The sequence below is a fragment of the Echinops telfairi genome, unplaced genomic scaffold, assembly GCF_000313985.2.
Source record: "Echinops telfairi isolate 266 unplaced genomic scaffold, ASM31398v2 ScPeMD7_2573;HRSCAF=3158, whole genome shotgun sequence".
Classification (NCBI taxonomy): Eukaryota; Metazoa; Chordata; class Mammalia; order Afrosoricida; family Tenrecidae; genus Echinops; species Echinops telfairi.
Window position 1 is genome coordinate 907,319 of NW_022106471.1, and position 11,461 is coordinate 918,779.

An 11,461-nucleotide genomic window follows, 5' to 3' on the forward strand; every position below is an offset into this window, starting at 1 on the left:
ACCAACTTGATGACCCCTAACAAAAGCAACAAGTACAGTGTGTATATATATAAATATATATCAATACATATATGCAATATGCATCGTAATACATAAAGTTAAATATTATGCAAATAATACCTAATATACAAATATATGTTATAAAAGTCATGAAAGATTCCTGCTGTGTGACAGTTGTAATTGATACTGTGTTACTGAGGGCCAGATTTGCCCAGGGCTGATAGGTTGGATGGGGCACATTTAGCACTAAAATGAAGACCAAATAAAAAAAACCCATCAATTATGACTCATAAGGTCTCCAAGACAGAAGCCTCTTCTTTCTTGCTCAGAGCTGCTGGTGGGTTTGAACCACTGGCCTTGTGATTAGCAGTCTAATGCCTAATCCACAGTGTCACCAGAGATCCTTAAAATCAAGACCATCTTGGACAAAGTGGGATGGTTGGTCATCCTTGCTGCTGTCATTTTAGGTGCTGTCAAGTTGTGTCCGACTCATCAGCGACTCGAAGTACAACAGCAGGAACACCACCCGGTCCTGCCCATTGGCACCATTGTTGTGTCTGCCTGTGCTCATTGTTGCAGCCACTGTGTCCACCGTCTCACTGAAATCTGCTTTTTTTCACTGACTACCAGGCGTGATGTCCTTTTCCAGGGACTGGTGTGTCCTAATAACATGCCCAGAATATGTGAGATGAAGTCTCACCATCCTCGCGTCTAAGAAATGTTCTGGTTGAACTTTGTCCAGGTGGATTTGTTTGTTCCGGGTACCGTCACTATTCTTCACCAGCACTACAGCTTACATGCATGAGCTTGTTTGTGGTCTTCCTTGTTCCTGGTTCAACTTCCACGTGCGTAAGAGGTGGTTGAAGATACCAAGGCGCACCAGCTTTGCATTTCAACATGTAGAGAGGTCTCGTGCAGCAGATTTACCCCATGCAATACACTGAGTTCTTGACTTCCTTCTACTTGCTTCCATGATCATGCACTGTGGGTCCAAGAAAAAGAAATCTTTGACAACTCACTTTGACAAAAATCTGTGACTATTGACTCTTCATTATGGAATGAAGTTATCCTTCTTTTCAAACTCTCTGTCTTAATAGATATAGTTTTTTCTTAAATTTTGTTCTATGTCCTAATCAGATAATCTTTTTGTTTTCATTTCATATGCTTTTCAGGTACATGCATACATATGTGTATAAGTACGTATATAAACATGTATATGTATATATGTGTATGTGTCTCTCTCTCTCTATATATATATATATATTTCCCTTATTAAATTTTCTTTCCATCTCATTTCAATTTTTTGTCTATCTATAGCACTCTATTCAAAACAATATAATTGGATTATTCAGCTCAAGTTTACATTGATGATGTGATATGTCTGCTTTTCTGAAATTTTATTTTATGCTTTGAAAAATAATTCTAAGATATTTCCTTCCCCTCTTAATTTATTGTAGTGCAAGATAGTCTTGTTCTTAGGGTCAAAGGGACATTTTCTGTATATGTTTCCCCCTACTAGTCCTCATTAACATCACAAACGAGCGTAGTGTCTAGTTGTTGTCAAATGTCATTTAGTCGGCTCCAACTCCTGGGGCCCCTTGGTGCAGCAGACCCACACATCTGTCAGTCCCACAACTGTCGCTATGTCTGAGCCCAGGGTTGCAGCCTCTGTTTCAACCCATCTCATCAAGGGTCTTCCTCTTTTTCGAAGCCCCTCTACTTCACCAAGCATGAGGTCCTTTTCCCAGGGTCCAGTCTCTCCCGACAACAGGACCAAAGTACGTGAGATGGAGTCTCGCCATCCTTGCCTCTCAGGAGCATTCTATTGGGTACTTCTTCTGAGACAGTGTCTAGTTAGACTCATAGACATGTGAGAGATTTATTACACTTTCATTTCTTTACTGTCTCCCATTCTTTACTATCTTACTTTAATAAATTAACAAGTGAACCCTAAGGATCATGGTTTTTTTGGGGGGGTGTGTGGGAAATGTATGCTTTCATTTTTCGGGATTTCTTTGGATGTTTCAGTTAGGCCTCAGACCGTAGGAGCAGCTGTTTGCTCTCCGTGTCGGTGTGAGTGTGTGTGACTGGAGCGCTCAGCTTCTTTGCTCTCTACTTCTTTCTTGATCAGTTGGAATGTTGCTATTTCCAGAAAAGGTAACATGTTTTCTTAGTTCTTGAAGCTAATTGTTGCCCTGATGCAGTAGTGTTGTCTTTTTGGAACATATGATTCTTTGTGTAAACCTTTACACTTCCAGCTGTACATATTAGTCGCTTGTCTTCTGGCATTTTGTATCCCGGAAGATAAACTTATTGCTGACTGCAAAAGTACATAAGTGTAAGAAAGTCCATGGATGTTTTAAATTTTAATGTTTTACCCTTCCCTTGGAATCATCATGCTTGCTTGGTAAAGTGGAGGGGCGACTAAAACGAGGACGGCCCTCAGGGAGGTGGGTTGGCACCGTGGCTGGAACAATGGGCTCAGACCTAGGAACAATTGTGAGCATGGCACAGATGGAACAGTGTTTTGTTCTGCATGCATAGGGTCGCAAAGGGTCGGAACTAACTTGATGGCATCTAACAACCACAACCCTTTTAAGGACTACTTTACGAAAACCAAACCAAACCAAACTTAAACAAAATGTCCAACAAAGCACTCATGGGAAAGTGCAGCCTCACTGCCTTGCTCATGCTTTGCAAGGTCTTGTACAGTACATTGAACCTAATGTAATGTATCTTTTTATTTCTTGACTCTTGCTTGCATCAGCATTGGTGGTGGATCCCAGCAAAGGGAGATCCCTGACAGCTTCAACCTTTCCCCCATTTCTCACGTTATCTGTTGGTCAGTGGTGAGGATTTTTTTTTTTAACATTGAGTTGGAATCCTTACTAAAGGCTGTAGTCTTTGATCATCATCTATCGGTTCTTCAATTCCTCTTCGATTTCCTCAAGGAAACACTCGTGTGTTTCATCTGTCACAGGACCTCACCCCGAAAACCCCCAGGAGGTCCCGGAGCTGGCAGGCTAGGACACAGTTGTCAGGAAACAGATCTCAGTGCTCCTGGTGATATCTGGACAAGTCTCCTCCTGTGTCTAACCTCAAAGAGGCTAAGAAAATCTTACCAAGCCAAGTAGCAAACTCCTGTGGCTTCTACCTGCGGAAGCTCTAAGAACCGTTTGACATCTTCCACCCCAGTCCTCACACTGTGACAGACAGCTGATTGAATCTGACATGAACTTGTGAAACTCGGTTATCTCAGGGCTGCTGACCATATTAGGCTGTGTACACCATGAGGAGCGGGCCACGGTGAGAGAGGGACAAAAAAGATGACACTGGAGTGAAATCATGGGCCAGTCCTCCCCTCTGCTCGCTGGTCAGTTTGAGAAGCCGCTTGGGTGCCTTGAGGTGGCCACCTTGATTTTAGTTCTAGCTTTCATGAAGCGCAGCTGGTCTTGGCTCCCTATGTCCCTGAGGTCGCCCCTCCATTTTGCCTGGGCGAGTTTGCTTGGGTTTCCACGGCCTACACCCACACTGCACTGGGCCAGAATCAGAACCGCTCCTGTGCCTCTCAATCCTCCACTCTGCTCTAGCCTCACCTCCCTAGCCCCCTGCAGAGTGGTCTTTCTGAAACAAAACTCAAACCTCTTCTTGACGTTCTTAGATGTGCTACCTCGGGGATGACTCTTGAGAACCTGATGCCCAGAGAAGGATGTCGGGCACAAACGGTGATTTGTATGATCCCCTCCGTGTGACATAGCCAGACTCTGTGAATTCAGGGTTGTTGTTGTTAAGTACCATCAGGCTGACTGTGCCCCACAGCAAGCTTATGCACAACAGACCAAAAAAACAACAACACACAGAACAAAGCGCAGCCTGGTCCTGCACCATCCTCACCATCGTTCCCATGACTGAGCCCATTGTGGTAGCCGGAGTGTCTGTCGGTCCACCTCTTTGAGGGCCTTCCTCTTTCTCTTTTCGCCTCTGCCTTCCCAAACAGGAGGCCCTTCTCCAGGGACTGGTCTCGCCTGACCACATGTCCCAAACACGCATGACAAAATGAGACGAAGGTGAGACTTTGCAAATCCACCGAGAAGGATATTCGATTAGTGGCTCTCCAGGAGTTAGGGAGAGGGGGCAGATGGGGAATGATTGCTAATGAGCATGGGCTTTCTTTGTGGGGGTGGGTGGGATGAAAATGTTTGAGACCTTGATAGAGGTGGTAGTGGCACACCATCCTGAATGCCAACAAATTGTGAACTTGACAATGACTACTGTTAAGCGAATTTCACCGTAATCATTATAATGAAAACCCAAACCTGTCCCTTCTCTCCCTTCGGGATAAAGCCCACACTTCACACTTCTTACTGCCTTTCTGCTCTGTGACCCTCCCCTAGCCAGGTGAAACCACACTTCTCTGGGAACAAGCGCCCTGCCTCTGGACCTTTATGTGGGCCCTTCCCTCCACCCACAGGCCCTTCTCCCACATCTCTTCTGGCAAGCTCGTTCTTTTAGAAAGCCAACCCAATAGGCAAACTTCTAGCAAGCCTAATTGCCCTAGGAAACAAACACCCCAATGATATTGGAAGGGCATATGGAGCAGAGGGAGCGAGGAAGAGATTGAAATCATTAGAACATGATGCATCATTGCGTTGTTTGAAAACCTCACTGCCATTGAGCGATTCTGACTCATAACAACCCTGTAGGAGAGGGTAAAACTGCCCTGTGGGCTTCCAAGACTGGAATTCTCTCTCTTTTTTTAAGAGAGACTGGAACTTAAAATTTTTTTTAATAAATCCTTTTATTGTGGGCTCTTAGAACAATCCATACATCAACTATATCAAGCACATTTGTACATATGTTGCCATCATCATTTCCAAAACATTTTCTTTCTACTTGAGCACTTGGTATCAGCTCCTCTTTTTTCCCTTCCCTTCCCTTCCCTCCCCCACTCCTCCCACCCTCGTGAACCCCTGATAATTTATGAATTATTTTTATTTTCATATTTTACACCATCTGCTGTTTCACCTGCGTTTTTGTTGCTCATCTCTCTGGGTGGGGGTTGTATGTTGATCATTGTGATCAGTTCCCCCTTTTGTCCCCTCCCCCAAGGTTTCTCCTACCCTCATAGTATCACTACTCTCATTATTGGTCCTGAGGGGTTTATCTCTTCTGGATTCTGTGTGTCGAGAGCTCTTATCTATACCGGTGCACATGCTCTGGTCTAGCCAGACTTGTAAGATAGAACTGGGGTCATGACAGTAGGGGGCTGGGGGGGGGAGCATTAAAGAACTAGAGGAATGTATGTTTCATTGGTGCTATACTGCACCCTGACTGGCTGTCCCTTCCTTGTGACCCTTCTGCGAGGGGATGTTCAACTGTCTGCAGAGGGCTTTAGGTCTCCACTCTGGCCCCCTTCACTCGCATTGTTATGATTGTTCATTTTGGGTCTTCTGATGCCTGATACCTGATCCTGTCCACACCACATGACCACACGGGTTGGTTGCTTCTTCCATGTGGGCTTTGTTGCTTCCCTGCTAGATGACTGCTTGTTTAACTTTAAGCCTTTAAGACCCCACATGCTGTATCTTTTGAAACAGGGCACTATCAGCTTTCTTCACCACATTAACTTATGCACCCATTTTGTCTTCAGTGATCGTGTCGGGAAGGTGAGCATCACAGAATGCCAGGTTACTAGAACAAAGTGTTCTTGCATTGAGGGAGGACTTGAGTAGAGGCCCAATGTTCCTATCATTATATATGAATATACTTACATACGTACATGCCCATATTTATACCTCTCTAAATAAGACTAGAATTCTGTAAAGGAGTATAACATTTTATCTTTCTCCTGAGGAGCAGCTGGTGGTTTCGAACTGCTGACCTTGGTGTTAGTAGCCCAACTCATAACCCACTATGCACCAGGGCTAGCATATGAGAAAATCTGGGTGGACTGGACTGTTTTTACAGAGAGTCATTTTTACTCAAAAAATAGAGCATCATGTTCAGGGATGGGAAGAACTGATGTTACCAAGCTGTGGTGTTCCCACAATCTCTGTCCCTGGACGGCGGCTTCCAGGGTCACCGGAAGCCATGTAGATTTGTTCTTATCTTTAGGTTCCTTCGGTAATTTCTCAGCAGCATTTTGGAAGGGGTGGTTAAAGGCTTGTGCTCACATGTGAATCATTCTCTTGACAGGAAAGTCAATACAAGTGCATTCAAACGTCATTTATAAATTGCTTTTCTCCAAGAACCCATGCAGTTCTCCAACTTTGTCATGCCCTGGGCTTTTTAAAATACAGACAGACTATCATGGAACAGTGGACGTGATTTTCCGCCCGTGTTATTTTGTGAACTGCCTGCTTGCTTTCTGGGTGCGGCCTGGAGGCGACTTAAGCATCCCTTGGCTTTGACTTTTGGAAATCTCTGGTGAGAAGCAGCAGGAAGAGTGAGGGCGGGCTCCGTGCTTTCCCCCTTGCCTGTGTCAGATGGCAGAGCATCCAGACTGACTATCTCAGCGTTCCTTTATTTGGAATGTATGCTCCTCCCTTCCCCCTCTTAACACCACGTTTCTCTCCGAGCCTTCCCAAACCCTCACTTGCATCCTAAATTAGCTACATCTGTTACCATAGCTATGCAGCATCCAGCTTAACCCGCTTGTTGCCTGCTCCCAACCTGCTGTGCCCAGGACGCCTTTTCTCTTACTTCAAAACAGCGACCAGCGTTTTGTGCAGGTGTTTCATTCTCTTGGCCATGCTTTCGCAGGGCATGCATATGCATAGCTAATGCAGGCCTAGTGAAGGTCTCAGGACGGACTGCAGTTGCTATTGGTTCTTACAACTGCACTTACAGTTGTCCGCGTGTGAGGGTTGTTTTGGTTTGTTTTGCTTACATAACATGCATGTAACTGGAGGAGTAGGAAGCAGGTGGATGTTGACGCTGTAAGTGTATTTGCCATGTTTCCAACCCCCCAGACAAATATAGACTGGGTTTCTAAAGAGACTGACAATGAAATGTAAGGATAATGAAAACTTAACAAAAAAGAAATCGTCAACTGACCAAGCTGTGGAGTTGAGATAAGGAAACTCGTCCTAAGCTGGAGACACTTGCAAATCAAATAGGACTTCTACCCTAAAAAACAACAGACCGTGCCCCATCCTAATTCCTGATCTCCAGGCCCCCCACTTCAGCTAGTTATTTCTTGTTCTGCTGGAGTTATGTCTCTCTCTCAACCTAATAAGCATAATACTCGCACAATGGAATATGAATATAATGCACAGCATGCATCCATTGGAGTTTCTGAATTTATCACCACCCACCCCCCTCTAGTGACTTCCTGCTGTGGAAGTGGAGGCCATGACTTCGCATCCTCAGTCTTCCTTTTAGCCACTCACCCCTGCACCTCCTCCAGAGTCTTTAATTTCTTTATTATTTTTTAAAATATGGAATGCCTCATGAATTTGTGTGTCGTCCTTGGCTCAGGAGCCATGCGAATCTCCTCTGTATCGTTGCAATTTTAGTATAGGTGCTGCTGAAGCAACTTTCCTCCTGAGTCCTTAAAACCTTTATGAAAGCCTGACTTCTTGTTCCAGAGACCATTGGTTGAGTCTCTGGAATTCTGCTTTGCACAGTAAGGGTAGTCCCACCCTCTTTCCTTGCCTGCATTCTCCTTCCTTCCAGCTGCCTTTTGACATTATCTCCAAGTTGATAAACTATTCATTGAGGTTCACAGGCCCAGCTGAGTTTCTAAGATTTGTTTATAACAGCGGTTCTCAACCTGTGGGTCACGATCCCTTTGTTGGTTAAGCGACCCTTTCACAGGGGTCACCCGATTCATAACAGTAGCAAATGACAGTGATGAAGTAGCAACGAAAATAATTTTATGGTTGGGGGGGTCACCATAACATGAGAACCACTGGTTTATAAGGTGATGCTCAAAGTTGAACCTCTTTAAGGGGGTTCACTCCTGATCAGCTCTGTATTTTCACCACTGAATAAGCAGTATGCCAGGATGTTGCATCATCTACAGGCTCTGCAGCATCTTGTCTCTTGGGACACTGCGTGGACAGTGATCTGAGGGCGAAGTGTGAGTGGGTTATGTTGTGCCGCGGTCCCCTCCATGGCCAAGTGTGAAGGGCTTTTCTGTGGGAGCAGCTGCAGCTTTGGGGCTGCCCAGGACAAGCCTTCAGAGGCTGGGCAGTGCCTCTAGGGAAGACCCTGTACAGTGATACTGGGTTGAGGGTGACAGACCACTCCCAGGGGAGTGTGAGAGAGGGTGGAGCTGGGGCAGCTGTTCCCATGGAGACTTGTAATGATTGCCTTTGGTTTGAGCTTCTCTCTGTCCACCTGTCTTCCGCCTGAGTCCCTGGGATTTTTTGGACTCTATCAGATAGATGGTGGTCTCCTTGGCTTCAGAGCCCACTGCCTGAAATCTAGGTGGGGGCTCTCTGTCCTTTCACATTGGTCTCCAGACACCATCTGCTTTTTGTCCTCCAGAAATTTGTTGAAAGCCCTCCCCTGGAGATGACCTACTTTTTCTTTATTTTGTTCTTGTGGAACAACTAAACTAAAGCACCCTAAAGATTATATGTATCTGGACATACTCATCTCAATATTAATGTCAATACTAATATTTATGGGACAGTCTTATCTGGGATGAGAAGCCAGGGTCATTCATTTTCTTTGTTTTTAAAAATCATTGTATTGGGGGCTCGTGCAGGTCTTCTCACAATCCATGCATCCATGTGTCAAGCACATTTGTACATATGTTGCCATCATCTTCTTCAAAACATTGTCTTTCTCCTGGAGCCCTTGGTATCAGCTCCTCATTTTTGCCCCTTCGCTCCCCCACCCAGGGCCATTCATTTTCAATCAAGTCACACATGGTTGTGATAACACAGATTATTGATGTGCCCCTGCTATGACTTCAGCACTTGTTTCGCTTTATTACAGAAGTGCCTTCCAATAGCTGATGGTGTTGCTGTTGCTAGTTGCCGCCCAGTCAGTGCTGACTCATGGTGACCCAGGGCTTTACAGAGCACGGAGGGTTTTCGTGGCTGTAATCTGAAGAGAAGCAGCTCACCGGGGTTTTGCTTCCACTGTGTCACTGGTGGGTTCAGACCACCCCCTTTCAGGGTAACAGTTCTGATGAACTCAGTCCAGTATCTTCTTCCAACTGGAACAGTTCAGAAACAGCAACAGATGCTCCAGCCCCCACTCAGAGACGACCGACTTAGTTTACATCAAGTTCTAACAAGCTCAGTTGTTTCTCTTTAGCTATTCTAGCAAAGTAGCCATGGCACATTATAAAGAAAGGTTTGTGGACCAGGGACTTATAGAAACCGTAATTATATGAATTCATTGTGAGTTCTCACTTGATTATAGCCCTAACATAAGAACAATTAGTTCTTTTGACATGACACTGCCCTCAGGAGGAGATCACTGAAGATATGAGTGTCACAGCACAGGGTGTGAAGAAATCAAGTGATGGCCAGCTATCAGGAAAAATAGCAAGCATCTGGGATCTAAAAGGCTTCTTTCAAAACAAAATAAAATTCACTGCCCACTGAGTCAATGCTGCCTCATTAGTGACTTCCTGTGGGTTTCCATGATTGTAACTGTTTACAGGAGTAGAAAGCCCAGTCTTTATCTTTAGTTGCTGGTGGTGGTTTTGAACTGCCAACCATATGGATTGCAGCGTGTAACCATTACACTAAGCAAGCAGCCATCTAATTGAGGAGTCAGCTTAGTTCACAGAGAAAAAGCACACTGGTCTGTGTGATCCAAGGATTGTAAACAACAAGATCCAAACTTGGAGGAGGGAATAGTACCAGTGCCTAAATTCTAAATACTTGGTTTTTGAAACACTATGGTTGATAGTGGAAGTCCAAATCCATTTTGCAGGGTCCCTACATGGAATGAGCTCCCAGTGAATCCTCACTGCCCACAAACTAGGAATGTGAACAGCCCCAATATCAGACAAAGAGCATTGTACAGAGTTTCTCAGTAACTGCACTTAGACTGGGATGTAGCACCATTACCTCTCCCTTTGGACCCATTTTCAGTTGATCTCCAAATATTAATATTGTCTGCTTTTTCTTGGCTTGAGGTATTTCACTGTTTTATATCATCATTGTTGCTGGGTCCCCCCCCTTTCCTTGTCTTTGTGTTATGTTTCTATAGGGAAACCAGGATTCATGAAGACAGTAGATGAAATTACAATTCCCTGGGGGCATGGGAGGAGGTGGGGTGTGGGGGAGGGAGTCAACCGTGGGCACAAGAAGGAAGAAAATGTTCCATAGTTCATTGTGCAACCCTTCTCGGTATGCTTGGGCTATTGAATTGCATGATGTGTTCATTTTAGTTCAATAATGGGAAATAAAAATAAAAATTAAAAAATGAGAGGTAAGAGACAATGAACACTTTTAGGAGCCTTGCTGGCAGTTATTGACTGCGTGCACTAGGAGATCATTTGTCAGCGTTGCCAAGGTTTGATTTAGAAAGTAAGGAATCGGTCCAAGGAGCTCAGAGCATATTCTCACAGGTTTGTGTTTCTCATCTGCATGTGAAGGAGGGATTTGTGGGTGCCAAAGATTCTTCATTCAGAAAGTAAATCTAGAGTTAAGGCACATGGGAAATTCCAGCTTCCACTCCATGCCTATCTGGTTTACTGATTACCACCTCAGTTTTCAGCGTGGTGAAAATGTTTTTTCTTTTGGGGTGGGGTGAGTGGGGTGGGGTGGGGCTCTGACCTAGTCAGCAGGTGTTTACTGAGCATCTAGTATTCCAGGTGCTGGGAATGCCACCGTGAGTCAGGAGTTGACACTCTCATAAGCTCATGCTGAATAACTCAATAGACAGTTCCCAGTACCGAGACCTGGTATGCTGAAGAAAAATTCAGGTAGCATGAGAGAGAATGGTGGGAAGAGGCTGCTTTGGGCAGAGTAGCCAACCACAACTCTCTGGGGCGAGGCACTGGGTTGACTCAGGGGGTTAGAGGATTAGGCCAGAGGAGGAGGTGGTGCCAGCTGCTTGCAGCCACTTTCATGAGCCGGTTTTGGTGGTCTCACTCTTGGCTGAGAGTGCAGTGAGGAGTGGGTGTGGGAGATTTGAGGACAGATAACCTCTTGAGGAGCCTACGCCAGGGGGAGCCAAGTTTTCTGGTCATATGAAGAAATCACTGGAAAGGGCTGAGGTAATTTTGAAGGGAATCCAGACAGGACAGTTATGTGCAAGTGACGCTTGCTCAGACGCAGGCCTGGAACAAAATGACATCTGGTTTAATTAAGGTTGTGGCTCTGCTAGGTGAGGTTACAGAGAAGTTACAGGTACTTTGCAAGGGAGTGGTGTGTTAGTCCGGGTTGACTAGAGAAACAAATCCAGGGAGACACTCGTGTGTGTATATATAAAGAGTCATTGTATATTAAGGAAACATCCCGGCCTAGCCCAGATCAAGTCCATAAGT

At 45.1% G+C, this 11,461-nt stretch overlaps 1 non-coding gene across 1 annotated transcript; it reads right to left on the reverse strand.

Annotated features, from left to right (window-relative positions):
- Positions 1 to 7,433: 7,433 nt before the first annotated feature.
- LOC115870916 lies at positions 7,434 to 7,537 on the reverse strand. The gene has a single exon (XR_004046996.1). It is a non-coding gene; the product is annotated as a U6 spliceosomal RNA (small nuclear RNA).
- Between the last annotated feature and the right edge of the window lie 3,924 nt (positions 7,538 to 11,461).